Source organism: Pongo pygmaeus, chromosome X, assembly GCF_028885625.2.
Source record: "Pongo pygmaeus isolate AG05252 chromosome X, NHGRI_mPonPyg2-v2.0_pri, whole genome shotgun sequence".
In the NCBI taxonomy this organism is placed as follows: domain Eukaryota; kingdom Metazoa; phylum Chordata; class Mammalia; order Primates; family Hominidae; genus Pongo; species Pongo pygmaeus.
In genome coordinates, this window is record NC_072396.2 from 108803118 (window position 1) to 108818837 (window position 15720).

Below are 15720 nucleotides of genomic sequence, written 5' to 3' on the forward strand. Positions count from 1 at the left end.
ACACATTTTCATTGCTACCAAGCAGGATTACAAGTTCAATTGTGACCTATGGAACAAAACGACTGACTAGACCTTGTGATATTTTAAACCATGACGTGGGGTGCATTAACTGGGTCCTGCAACCAAATGAGGCAAATGCTTACCTAATTTTCTGGGTCCTCTGGGCCACTTTGAGAGGGCTAGTGCAGGTAGAGCCAGCAGGATAACAGAACAGTGTACAGCCCAGAAGGTCATTTTCTGGTAGTTGGAAAGGGCAAGCTGTCCAGTGTTAGTTCTTTGACAAGAGCTGCCCCTAGATCAGTGTACACACACATAAAATGTGTGTGAAAAGATGTAGACAAAAGGAATTCTCTGGGAGGTTATTAGTGTCAGTTACTTCTCAGTTACATCCAAGGGCCACAGCACTGCCAGGATAGCTTGCGTTGAGTTTCTGTGCCATATTTTGGTTTTACGGGCAAGCAGCCTTCACCAGGATAGGCTAAATAGTCATCAATGGATTAGTAGCACTAACAAAAGGAAGATTCAACTTAATGAGAGAAAGTGTGCCTCATTAATGGCTTGGAAATTAAGCAGTTTCTAATCAATGCTAAGTGATGGACCTTCAGTGGAGGCTACAGCTCATTAGTAGAATACACATAGATGGTAATGACCTCAAAGGTATTTAAAATATATGTGAAAAGAACTACATTAATAAGGCAAATCTATTCCACCTGTCCGTGACTTGGCACACTGTTCCCCTGTGTTATCTGTATGTCATTTGGTACATTTATTTATGAGAATAAATTTGCATCTGTGTGACGCAATTGGTTGGTATGCTTGGCTCCAACTCTGGAGAATAAATTTGCCTGATAAAATCTATGATTTTCAAATTTCTATATGGATAATGGATTATGAGCAACACTCACAATAATTTGCTTTCATGAAAAAAGTCTATAGGAAGAATTGACTTATAATAAGGGCTTTGTTTATTCAGTAACTCATTTATTCAAGAATAATTGCCTTGAGGGAAAAATGGATAGCAAGCCTAATGCAATAAACGTTTATTTGGAATTGTATTTAACTATTTCTTCCTTTTCTTCCTTGTGAAATGCTTTCTCAAATGTGATCTGTTAATAAATTATGCCAATATCGCCAAGGGCCTTGCTGAAGATGTTCATACTGAAATGTTCCCAAAATATGCCTTAGTTTCTCTGGCAGAAAGCCAGCGGTGACATCAGAGATGGCATGACTATACTTCAAACAGGACAATGCATATGACAGCCAACTTACTAGCTCTATTCTTATCCCGCACTTGCCAAGCTACTGCAAAAGCTTCAAGTGGTAATGCATAGGTAATTTGTAAGTCTTGTATCTCCTTTCTTTCACCTGGCCAATCTGTCCTCCTTAAGATGCAACTTGAAGACTACAACGAGGAGTTTTAATAAAATCGTACTCTCCTATCTTCTCTTCCTCTTGCCTATCCTTTAAAATTTCCTTTTCTTGTTCATTCTTCTCAGAAATCCTCAGTTGGTTCTGGCATCTTTAGTGAAAACAGCCAGATGAGGTGTTTGTCAATTCCTAAGGCTCCTTTTGTTTTCATTTAGATAAGAGACTCCCCAAGGGTAAGACCTTTATTTCTTGTTTGGCGAAGTGCAACATTTGTTCACAGCTCTCTATCCCTGATAAATGGAATTAGGAAATATGTCTTGAAGTAGAGCCAAGCACTGATACAAAAGCATCCAGCTTGCTTTCCATGCCCTTTGCTTAGGAGAGTGGTGCTGTGACAATAAATGGCCCCTGGTCATTTGTAATTGGTTAACATCCAGGGGTAGAGCAATTTAAAAGTCTAGAGAGCAAAGTGCAAGAACGATTTTGCCTCTTTTGAATATTTCCCCAACCAAGATCATCGGTAGATTGTAAGATCTGCAATCAGTAGAGGTTCCGGATATTTGCAGGCTTTTAATTAATAAGGTTAAAGAATGGAATCAACCATTTTAGGAGCTCTGCAATGGTTACCATGTGTATCACAGTGCTTAAAGCAGATGCTGCCTCTTGTCACGTCAGGGCCTAGCTTCTCCCTGAAGCCTTCTTCCCTTAATCCTGTCTCTGTTAGTTTTTCTTCTCTGTCATCCTCTACCACTTTCATACTTACCAGGCTCTGGGATTTCTTTAAAGGTCTACCATGTTGGATGCTCAATGTCACCTCAGTTGTGAAAACAGACTCATTTATACCTCAGGACATATGGCTGTTTTGGTTAAACTCCAAGGGCCTTGGTCTATTTATTTGTTGGAATCTTTCTAGCTTATTATTAAATGACAGACAAGACAAATGAATACCACCTCTGGGTAAATTTACAAATTTTAGTGACATTTCTCTCCATTAAGTTTTGACCTTAATAAGACAGCAGGAACCTTCATATAATAAAGTAGTCCATGCATTTTGTTTAGCTTTATAGACAGAGGAACACCAGAAGCATTTTCTCTTGAAACCAAAATGAGCTGTAAGCATCTGTACTGAGTCTCTAGAAAGGAATTAGTTTTGCCAGTGAGAGATGAAACAAGGACACGACTGCTATGTTCTGAGACCCTAAATTCTGATCCAAAATAGATAAGACTGGATCTTGGCATTTGACTTTTTGTTTTTTCAGTGGTAGTCTATTTTGAGTCACCTATATCTGTATGGTAATGATACAGTGAGGAGCCATAAGTATTCATCCAGACAGAACAAGGACCTGAACAGTCAGGTCTTCTCAAGCACCAGATGGCTCTATTTTACAGAAAAGGAAAACAATGCCTAGTTAGGTAAAACAGCCAGGCCGGAGTCACTCTGCAAGTTAGAAGTGGAATCTTGCTCTCTTGCTTGTGTGTTACTGGTTAGCACATCACTATCCTGAAGAACAATTAATATTATCTCATTTCTTGCCTTAGGAGAAGTCTTTTAAATTACTGGTGCCTCAATTTCCCTTTTATAAAGATGGGACAAATGACATCATAGTTTATTCACTAATCCATTCAGCAAAAATAGTCTAGGTACTACAAAGACAGAGATATATCAAATGTAGTCCATATCTGGAGATATGCACTTTTTCTATCAAAAAGCTACACACAAAAATTACAATACAACTCATTTTGCACTGCTATAGAGTTTAGGACAATGTACTTTAAGAGGATTATATATATATTTTTTATTATTATTATACTTTAAGTTTTAGGGTATATGTGCACAACGTGCAGGTTTGTCGCATATGTATACATGTGCCATGTTGGTGTGCTGCACACAGTAACTCGTCATTTAACATTAGGTATATCTCCTAATGCTATCCCTCCCCACCCCCACCCCACAACAGTCCCCAGTGTGTGATGTTCCCCTTCCCGTGTCCATGTGTTCTCATTGTTCAGCTCCCACCTATGAGTGAGAACATGCGGTGTTTGGTTTTTTTTCCTTGCGATAGTTTGCTGAGAATGATGGTTTCCAGCTTCATCCATGTCCCTACAAAGGACGTGAACTCATCATTTTTTATGGCTGCATAGTATTCCATGGTGTATATGTGCCACATTTTCTTAATCCAGTCTATCATTGTTGGACATGTGGGTTGGTTCCAAGTCTTTGCTATTGTGAATAGTGCTGCAATAAACATACGTGTGCATGAGTCTTTATAGCAGCATGATTTATAATCCTTTGGGTATATACCCAGTAATGGGATGGCTGGGTCAAATGGAATTTCTAGTTCTAGATCCCTGAGGAATTGCCACATCGACTTCCACAATGGTTGAACTAGTTTACAGTCCCACCAACAGTGTAAAAGTGTTCCTATTTCTCCACATCCTTTCCAGCACCTGTTGTTTCCTGACTTTTTAATGATCGCCATTCTAACTGGTGTGATTATATTTTTAACAGTAGAAGCAGACTTTGCTGGACTCTTTCGAGCTCATCAAAGAAATATGTAGGGTGTACATGCACAGGTATACCCTAAAACTTTTTGAAAATTGTGTATAAACATACAGTGTTTTCATCTCTATTTCATCATTATCCCCTGTCAAGCATGCATCATGTTCATACCATTGTGCATGTGATAGGAAACAACTGGACCATTCAAAGATTGGCGAGATTGGCTGGACCCTTCATCCCATTCTTCTGTCTTTGCCTTTCTTCATTCTGTCAGTCCTCCTTAGAACCCTCTCCCCTGTCTATCCATATCAGCTTTGTTTTTCAAGGATCCACTTGAGGGACAAATAGGTTTGTATTTAGGTTATCTGTAGAGGATCTTAAATGCACATAGGACATTACATTTTAAAGTTAGCTAACTCTTATTTTAAAGGCACTTGTCAAGCACTGGCCAGTACTCAGGGGTTTGCTGCATGATGGGTCACCTTCATTGAGGAGCATTTGCAGAAACGGACTGCCACATGGTGATAACTTGGCTGGACTAAAGCACACAGATGTTTGAGCTGTTCTTTAATCATAGATTTAAATTTCCTATTTTCAGAGAATTCACTTTGGTTATAAGAAGAACCTTGTAGCAGGAATGGACCCCAGTCATCCTTTTATTGGGGAAAATTTTATGTTTTGAAAATGTTAACTAAGCCATAAAACATTCAGCCATTCAGTTTTTAGGACTGAAATATGGGAATCATTTCTTGATTTAGCTCTGCCTTTGTAATTCAGCTCCCCCAATATTAGAGCAGCCTCCATACATCCCAAATAAGTGGCCAAAGCTTGGCTTCTGTGGATTGATTCCATAATGCAGACCGTAATGGCTCATAATGACTCTGAAAGAACTGTCTAGCCAATCTTGCCAAAACTAAAATTGCCTTTCATTTTTAATATCCCTAACTGTTCTCACCCTGTTGGGGATAGTAAATATATTTGCATTTGGGGGGAACCTCATATGCAGCTCTGTGGAAAACATGGCACTTCTCTCTGTGATTTTATGAGCTCTATGTAGCCAAGCCATGCATATTGTGAACATATCTGCACACAGACTTGCCAGGACCTGTGATTCTTGCAAGCCTTTTCATTGTTCCTCAGAATTTGTCAATAGGAAATTGGTGAAATACATCTGCCCACCCTCCGCCTTATTTGGGAGCAGAATTCATACCAGGCATTTGGTTTCTTCAGACTGTAATTAACATCTATGGACTTAGAACTATATCCCCCACCCTGGCTGGTAGTATAAACAGGACACATGGCCAATATCCTGACCATTCACTAGTCCTGTTATCTAGTGCTGCTAAGACTGGTTAAATGTTCTGACCTGAAATATAAGTATTTTGCCCTTCTCTATTGTTCTGTACCATCTATTCTAGTTGATGTCACTTCTGTTTGTAACCTACAGAACTCTTTGTAGATGGGAGAGAGATTTTGACTATCCAGAAATGAGAGGGGTAATTAATGCAGTAAAGACCTTTGGAAGATGAAGGGCGATGGGGTCCAGAGCCCAGGAGGGAGGGCTAAAAATTAGACACAGTTCTTTGATTCTAAAAGTAGGGAAGGAAAAAAAGTTGAGGATACATACAAGATAGGTTTGGGTGACAGTCAAGGTGACTTCCATTTTGTAAACTAAGTTAGAGGTAAGGTTGATCAACTGAGGGGGAAAGGGGGAGTGTAAGAATAAAGCTTGAGAAAGTGGCTAGAATTTGGATAGATCCTGCTTTTCCCCAAACTAATTGTCTCTATCAGCAAGGACTGGGCCAGCTACCCTGAAATGATTCTGCCACGCAGTGACCATATTAAAAATCTTGAAAGTTTCATCAGTAAACTGCTTTAATGAGTAGGGCTCTGCAGCACTGATCCCACAATATGAGTTGGTCCCATTACAAACTGATAATGTCCAGCCTCAGCTGGGCTCTCACTCTCACCCAACAACCCATTGATGTGTCTTGGTCTGCTACTTCTGCCATTACACACTACCTTCACTCCCAATAAATACATTAGGTGGTAATACTTGGGCTAGAAAATTTTCAGTGAGATGATTCCTTTGCCATGGCAGGGACCTAGCTTCTGTGACCATCACCTAATCTTTAATGCTAATTGTGAAAAGGCATGAGTCTTTCTGGACTTCTGAGGGAAGAAAGTCTTCTATTCTTTTCAGTTAAATCAACTGGGATGCAAAGCAGAATATAATTTCTCTCTAAAGTCCAGATTCCTTTGCCTTTTGTGGGGCGGCAGGAGAGAGAGAGAAAGAGAGAGGGAGAGCACGAGAGCACATGACATTCCTATGAGTGACATTAGTAGAAGAGCTAGAATCTTCTACCATAACAGGAATATGTTTATGTATGGCTAATGGTTTATATGAAATGAATGTGCATATGACTAAGGGAAGACTTTGAGATGAAAAAGTGAGAAACTTTGGGACGAGTGAACTTGTGATGAATCTAATGGGTGGCCTAGCATCAGAACCATAACATGAGTAGTAGCCAGGTGGGCCAGGTAGATATATCAGGTCAGATGAAATCCACTTTTCAGAATACAGGACTAATATTGAGCTGAGGTATTTGAAGAACAGGCATCCAGATGTAATCCAGAGGGATTACTGTGTTTCAGGCACTGTTCTCAGTACCTTATCTGTGCAGTATTAACTCATTTAATCCTCACAACAGCCCTGTGAAGTAGGTACTGTGGTTTTTGCTTTGTTTTGTTTTGAGATGGCGTCTCACTCTGTCACCCAAGCTGGAGTACAACGGCCTGATCTCAGCTCACTGCAGCCACTGCCTCCCGGGTTCAAACGATTCTCCTGCTTCAGCCTCCTGAGTAGCTGAGATTACAGGCGCCCGCCACCACACCCGGCTAATTTTTGTACTTTTAGTAGAGACGGGGTTTCGCCATGTTGGCCAGCATGGTCTTGAACTCCTGACCGCAAGTGATCCGCCCTTCTCAGCCTCCCAAAGTGCTGGGATTATAGGCGCGAGCCACTGCGCCCAGCAAAGTAGGTACTGCTTTTATCCACTGAGGAGTGGGGAGTGTAAGTAACTCACCCAGAGTTACAGGGCTAATTAACAGTAGAACTACATTTCAAGCCCATGCATTTAATTGGGAAGACAGTGAAGAAGCTATCATCTCTGTTTTTAAAAGAGAGGGGTAAAGCAAATTACACAAGGTTAAACAGCTAATGGAACTAACTTGTTCAGGAACCCAGGTGTTCTGTCTGTAAGGTATTGTTTTGTTACTGCACCCTTAGTACTCAAAGTACCAGCAGCATTGGCATCACTTGGGAGCTTATTAGAAATGCAGGCTCTCAGTACACTTCTCACACCTGCTGAATGCAAGTGTGCATACAGTTATTTGTGTGCATATTAAAGTTTGAAAAACACTGAGCTGTTATTTCATTGGCACTAGTTTGCGGGACAGATATTTACAAATACTGTTAGCCAAAGGCAGAAACTTCATCCCAATTATCCATCTAAGACAGGGAAAGTATGAAATTTGGCAGGGTTTGGGGGTGGAGTTCACGTAGTAGGAAACACAGGGATTTGAATAGTTGACCAGCCAGTATTGGAGAGGTTAGAGTTCAGAGGTAAATAAAATGGGATTCTACAGGAAATGAAGTTCTCTGCAGTAACTTCATCACATAAGAGTTCCTGACTCAGTGAGGTATGTAGGTAGGCAGTACCAGCATCTAGCCCTTCTAGAGCTCCTGTTGTTTGTCAAAGGGCAGAGCTAGTTTTGAAGTGAATCTGACTTTTGCAGTGGTTGCAGCAGGGAGGGTCAAAGGATAGATTTGGCACACCCTCTAGTTGATTTTTCAGCTTCCCTGTCCTGGGGGAATCACAGATTTCTCTGCTTTAAGTAAACTTGATATGTGAATATCTGGATTTATAAAACAGTAAAAATTACAGGTGTGGCAATCTCAGTTTATAGACTTTGTAACTAAATTATTCATTTTATTAGACAGCACATGATATGTTGCTTTTTAATAATGAGCTCCCCTAACACATTTAAGATAGAATTCAATTTTCAGCCCTGTTAAAAATTCAACCTAGTAAAAACATATACAATATAAGTAAGCTGTCCTTGCATGAGCCAGGATAATTTGCCTAAGCAACTGTGTAAAATGGTCTGAATGTTTCCTGAATTCAGGACAAATAGGATTTTGGTATATGCCACCCTTTGAAAGACAGGTGCTTTCTGGAGAACACACTGCTCTTGACTTTAGGCCTCCTTCAGTTCTGTTTCACAGTTTTTATTCTTCATGGTCTGTTGAACTGAACTTGTGACTTCAAGTGGTTCACTGAACTGAGATTTATTGCAGTTTGAGGAAGGAAACAGTAAAATAAGAAGGCAGTTTTGTTATTTTTGTACAAGACCTCCTAAGCAACATTTCACAAAACACATGGTTTCAATTACCTCTGTGGCATCCACCCACCCACCCACTCATCCATTCAGCCAGTATTGTCCAGAGTCACTATGTTAGGGCTGGGAATGCAGCAGTGGACAAGATACATACAGTTTCTGCTCTTTGGAGCTTATAGTCTAGTGTGAGATGCAGCCAAGTTAACCAGGCAGTTTCCAGTAGAGTGTGATTAACAGCTAGGATGATTGAACTCGAGGCTGTCATGAGAACATAAAAAAGGTGTCTATGACCCAAACCAGCTGCAATGAATAGACAGAAATTATATTAGCTATCTGTGGCTGCATAAGAAATTACCCCCAAAATTAGTGTTTTAAACAATATGTATTTGTTATTCCACAGATTTCTGCGAGTCAGGCACCTGATCATGGTTTAACTTAGTCATCTGCTTCAGTGTTTCTCATTGGTTGCAATCTAGGGATTGACCAGGGCTACAGTCATCTCAAAGTTTAACTGGGGAATGATTCAATTCTAAGCTCACTTGCAGGATGGTTGGCAGGATTCAGTTTCTAGTGGGTTGTTGGACTGTGGGCACCAGTTCCTTGATGGCTGTTGGCTAGAGGCTAGCCTCAATTATTTGCCATGGGGCCCTTTCCATAGGGCAGCTGACAACATGGCAGCTGGGTTCATCCAAGTGGGAAAGTGAGGGAGAAAGAAAATTCCAGCAAGACAGAAATCAGTATTTTGTAAATGAATCTAAGAAATGACATCTCATCAGTTTTGTCAAATACTGCTCCTTAGAAACAAGTCACTAGGTCCAACTGTACTCAAAGGCAGCAGCCCAACACCCAAAGAAAAGAGAAAAGTTTTATATAAGGATGTGTCTGTCAGGAGGCAGGAAACATTGAGAGCCATTTTAGAAGCTGGCTACCACAGAAATGCCCTCCTGTACAGAGATGTAAGTTGTAGCTCCTTAATGGCTCTGTTGCACTATTCTTAGTCTCATTCTTACTCAAACTCAGTTTGTCACCAGGCTACCCTGCCTCTGGTTCATAGTATATTGTCATGGTGTTACCTCGATTGGCATGAAAAATAGTTATTAACTCCCTTATTTCTTCCATCATTTCAATCATAATGGTTGGGAGGGTCAGGAAAATGCCTTCAGAAAGCAAGGATATTGGAGCAAGCACAAATTTAATGCCAGCTTTCATGATATCTGTCTAAGATTTCTGGTAGGCCTTTTCTCTGAGACACCTGTTTTTAATTAGATTATTTTGCTTTCTATGGCTTATTCAAGGTACCTTTAGTAATGGATAATGTAGAACAAGTATATCTGTCCATTGGGATCTGGAAAAAGCTTGAAAACCAGCTCTCAGAAGAGAGGTATATTAGTTAGGGTAAGGGCTATGCTTCTATAAGAGACTACAAAATAGAATGACTTAAATGAGATGACTATCTCTCTCTTATTCTCACTCTGTAGTCCCTCTCCCTCCTCATCCCCTTCCCTGCCTTGCTCTCTTCTCTCTTTCATTACATTATAGCTGGTATAGGCTGGTAGGGAAGTTGTGCTCCATGCAGTAGTTCAAAGCTCCAGATACCTTCCATTGTTGTTCTGCCATCATCTGGACCAGCGATCCCCAACCTTTTTTACCAGGGACTGGTTTTGTGGAAGACAATTTTTCTGTGGACTTGGTGGGGGGATGGTGTAGGCATGATTCAAGTGCATTACATTTATCGTGTACTTTATTTCTATTATTATTTCATTATAATATGTAATGAAATAATTAAACAACTCACCATAATGTAGAATCAGTGGGAGCCCTGAGCTTGTTTTCCTGCAACTAGATGGTCCCATCTGGGGGTGATGGAGATAGTAACAGATCATCAGGTATTAGATTCTCATAAGGAGCCCACAACCTAGATCCCTCACGTGCATGCACAGTTCACAATAGGGCTCGCACTCCTATGAGAATCTAATGCCGCCCCTGATCTGACAGGAGGCGGAGTTCAGGCAGTAATACCAGCAATGGGAAGCAGCTGTAAATGCAGATGAAGCTTTGCTCACTTGCCCACCACTCACCTCCTGCTGTGTGGCCTAGGTCCTAACAGGCCACTGACTGGTACTGGTTCACGGCCTGGGGCTTGGGGACCCATGATTTAGACCACAGATTGATAGATTATGACTGGCAGATCAAATCTGGCCTGCTGCCTGCTTTTGTAAATAAAGTCGAATTGGAACGCAACCAGCCCCATTCATTTATATATTATCTATGTCTACTTTAGCACTACAACACCAGAGCTGAGTAGCTTTTGACAGAGACCTTACCATCTGGTCCTTTATAGAACAAGTTTGCCAGCCCCTACTCTAGGGCATGGTCCTTGTGTGCATGTTTTCATTCCAGATTGTGGGAAGAGGGATGGGCAAGAGTTCAGAGTAAATAACTGTATTTTAAGAAATGGTTGAGGAAGTTGTATATATGACTTTTGCTCAGAAGCCATTGATGAGAACTAGTCATGTGGCCACATCTGGCTGTAAGGGTGAAAGGAAAATGCAGATTGGGTGGCTTTACATTCAGACAGTACTCATGACAAGAGGATAATGTATACTGATGTACCAATATTATTGACATTTTTCAATTAAACAATCTACAGATAAAGCAAATTTACTTTCTTAACGACACAGAGGCAGTAAGAAGTACTTTCTGACATCAGCAGAAAATATAATAGAGTTGAGCTGCTAGAAGAACAAAAACAGTTAAAGAATTGGGCTACATAGAGATTGAAGCTAGAATACTATTCAGAATCCAAGGCAGCTTCAGAGACCTGAATATCAGGATAGGTGATTTTCAGAGGATCTACTTTCTTTCTCTCCTCCTGAAAACTGGCTTTCTAATTTTGTACTTGGTATGGCTTTTCTCTGTATCCCCTTTTCTACTTACTCTTGTATTTTCTCCTCATTTTTCTCTTGACCATAATTTCCCCATGACTCTAGTTTTATGGCATGGCATTTCTTGATTGATCTTTTCAGTCTCACTTCTCAAGGTCCTCTTTGTTCATTGACTTGTTTTCACATTGTTACCCTGTTCACATTTCTAAAAGGGAGAGTGAATTCTGTCCAGATTGTTGTCTTCAGAGTTTCTGGCCACTTTTGCAATGGCTTCCTGAGGGTTAAGAATTACGCTTCTTTGGGGCATTGGTGACTACAGAGGATGGGGTCATTTGGTATGAAAGATGACTTTCAAGGGCTTTCCCTTGAACAAGGGAATGGATATGGGCAGTTGACAGGTTTACTATAATACCATAGTCATAAGAGCTACAGCCTCTCTTAAACACTTAATACTGCCCAGGGCCATTATGTGTATCTTTTTATTTGTCATAACTAAAGCTTGTCAGTCTGCTCTTATTTGTGAATAAGCCAAATATCACCAATTCTTGGCATTATGTATTTGTAAAAAACAATTCTTTGAAGTTTGAGGATTCCCCTAGTGTAGATAGCAGCTGGCAGTTACAATTTGTTAATGAACATGAACCTCTTGGTAGGTTTAGCTGTAATAGAGGGACTGAGTAAAAACTCAGACTTCTCAGATGTTTGAGAAAGTTGGATTTATAACTTCACATTTTATTGTCTTCATCTTATCACTTCCCACAGCAGCAATTTTCACCTCAAAATTCTCCTGCATTGTAGGAATGAAGGCGTAGTGTGTGGAAGGCACTGTGTTGAATGCTCTACAATACATTTATTTAATTTTCACACAAATGTTGCAAAGTGGGTACCAGTATTATCCCCATTTTACAGTTGAGGAAACTGAGGTACAGAAAGGTCAAGTGACTTTCCTCAAAGTCACAGAGCTAGTAAGTGGCAAAGCCAGAATTCAAGCTCAAGTGGTTTGAATTCAGAGGCAAGTACTTCACCCCCATAGTTCATAAAGCACTTGAGTATCCCATACCCCAAATTTTCCAGTGACACAGATTGTAATCTGTTTTGGATCCCTTTTCTCCTCATAAACTACTTTCAGGAATGCTCCAAGAGCTCTGTGTTTACCAGCTACTGATGACTCTAGAAAAACCATCAGAGTCCATCAAGTAAACTATGCATGTTAAAAAATATTTAGTGATGTGTATTCATGATGGATGCTAAATCTTCCAACGGAGCCATGAAGGTCCATTGGCTAAATGAATGTGCTTCTAGATTTGTCTAAGTAAGTACTTACTGTCTAGCATAAATAGTTCACATTATCTTGGTAAATGCAGAGGGTTGATTTTCTTAGTACAGGTTATTTATACAGCCACAAATAGTCCCAGTTAGTAAAGACTTTTGGGTGAGTAATATGGGTTTTAAGTCTTTTACAAATATATGAAATTTTATGGTAAGTATGCAGTGTTACATTAATATACAACTAATGTCAGAATGGCCTTTGCTGGGATAGTAATGCTGATAAAAAATTTTTTTGAAAACATTCAGGCTGCAAATGTAACAGTTGGTCTGCAAAATTTGAATGTACTCCTTATCCCTATTTACTCTCATCTTATTCTGTCTATAAATTATGCTCTACCCTTCCTTTAACACCTGGTACAAAATGCACCTCCAGGAATCCAGTCTCAATTAACTTCACCTAATGCATCACTCCCTCCCTATGTGCTCTTAGCACCTCTAGATACAGTTCATAGAGACATTTGCTTTTGTTTTCATGTTTTTTGTAAGTGGTCTTCAGTCACTTCATGTATGTTTGTTTTGCCACATTATATAAATTGAATTATCTTCATGATGTCAGGAAGAGCCATTGCAAACAGAAGGTGAACAGTAAATAATGTTGACTGACTGCCTTTAAAGAATAGAAACATCTGTTTGCTTCAGGTCAAGACTTTTAGAATACTCATTGAATACAGATTTCCTTAATCACAAGGACATGCCAGGAAGAAGGAAAGGAAAGCGCTTATAGTTTTTACAACAAAAAATATAAAATAAAAAAAGAATAAAAATCCCTCACTGTTTGATTTTCTTCAGGCCCACTCTGATTGCTTCAGACTGACTGATTAAGGCTGTCCAACAGTATTTTGTAAATAAAGGATAAAGTCCTCCTACACATTAATTTCTTGAAAAGAATATATGGAGATTTGGATGTGTTTGATTCCTCCTTAAAGTTGCCATAATGCTTTGTGGAATGTGCTAGTGCACCACCTTGCTTCTGTGGTCAGGTGAAGAAGTGAACAGGAGGTGGTGGTGGTGTATGTGTGTGTGTGTAGAGTCTTCTCTCATAATATTGACCCCCTTCTGCTGAGATTTGTGTGATCCCTGATTTATCATCAGAAATTGATCACAAGAGTTTATCTGTATAGGAGAAAAAGCAAAGCCTTGGAATTGAAGCAAGGAAATTAAGAGCTCAGTTTTGCTTGAACTCATAAATTGTAAATTATGAAGGGAAGTTGACAGGCCTGAATTTGGTATGATGGAGAAGTATTTTAGAAAAGATCAATGAAATTCATAGGTATTTAATAGAGAAGCATATGGACAAGTATGGCTCCAAATCCAGAAGCTTTGGGGGGAAATATCCTGGTGATCATAATTCTCCTATACCTTCCCTGGTCCCCAGCTGCATCCAAAGAATTAGCTCAATTATTTTCTAGCTCCAAGGATGCTGGTCTAGCCTAGGAATGACCTAATGAGTCAACTCTGCAGAGGCTTATTGTTGCTCTCTTAAGACTAGTTTAAGTTAGGATACCCAGTGCTGTCCTTCAAACATGAAGGCAGACCAATTAATCTGCCATCCACAGGATTTGTGCAGCTGATCAACTATAAAGGACTGGGCATTCTTGATCTTCTACTTTTTCTCACTTGATCTCCTTTATGAGCAGTACAACTTTGTGCTTGGTCCTATGCTCACAGCTCTTTGTGTGTTCCCACTATCACAGAATGTGTTCCATTTTACTTGGTAAAATAATTTGTATGCAACTAGTAAATATACTTAGCTATTTATATGACTGTTTCCTTCATCAGACTGTCAGCTAAGGACAGGGTCATGTCTTATTCTCCTCTGTATTGCCAGCACCTAGTAAAAAGCCTCTTCATAAATGTTCTATAAATGGATGAGCCCTAGTTGTGGCCTAGGTGAAGTTAGTTGCAGTAATGAAAATAGTAACAGATAACTGATATTTAGCACTTACTAATAACAGACCTTGTACTGAGCACTGAAATGAACTATATCACTTAATCCTCACAAACTACTCTGTGTGGAGTTATCATCTACATTCATAAGTGAAAACACAGAGGCCAAGAGATGTTAAGTCATTTGCCCAAAGACACACAGCTATTAAGTATTAGAGTGAAAATTCAAACCAAGGGATGTCAGATTCCAAACCTTCAACATTACACTGCCTGCTAGGATGTCAATCTCATGAGAAGAAAATAAGCTTGGCCCATTTGGTGGAGAGCTCAGAGTGACTTCAGGTTTCTGAACCCAATCTAGTTTCATATTAGAATAGATTTTGATCCAAATTATCCCAGAAATCTGGGGACTTACTAGTGAAATCAGATTTTTTCCAGAAGAGGTAGACTACTCCTAATTTGGGGATAAGGATGCTAGTGCTAAAAGAGACTTCTGTGGCATGGTGGCATTTGGTTTAAATAGTTTATTTATAATTCTCCCTCATCAGACTCTGCATGTTTTCTCTGTTATATTTTCCTAATGTCAGGGATTGGACCTCTAAGAATAGGTGAAAAGTGTCCCTGGCAGAAGGAATATAACTTATGATGGTCTTGAAGTGAAAAGGAGCTTGACATAATCAAGCAGCACAGAAGTGGCCAGTGTGGCTAGAACACAGGAACTGACTGGCAGAAACGCTAGATGAGCCTGGGTGCAGGAGGGTTGTGGTAGTGGTGAACTAATTCAGAGCCTCCACAGTACTTGGGGTGAGTTTAGTGGGACAGTGTTATGAATGAATAAATAATAATAGGTGGAGATTCTCCCTTACTCTCAGTGAAGTAAATCCCTTGAATATATTGGACATGGCCTCTTTATTGAATTATCTGCTATAATGGACTGTGTTCTAAGGAAATCCAGAGTGCAGTCAGGCCCTGAATTATACTCAGAATATCTTCCTAAAGAACATAGTCTCTATGAAAAATTCAGGAGTAGAGACTTTGGGCCAAGATTATACAGATAGATCTACAGAGAGATATAAATATACAGATAATTTAATGAAATGAAATTATTTAAACTCAATATACTCTAATAGATTTATTAGGTGTGTTGAAACCTTTAGTCACTAATTACAACTTAATGAAATAACAACTTAATTCTCGTTCCTACTCCCTTCTTTTTCAATCTACAGGTCACATAGCAAATTATTCATCTAATGGTTAATCATCTGACTCCCCTATTAGACTCTGATGAGATAGCCTGAGGTTTGAAGAAAATGATTCTTGAAAGACACAAGGATTTATGAAACCCAGGGG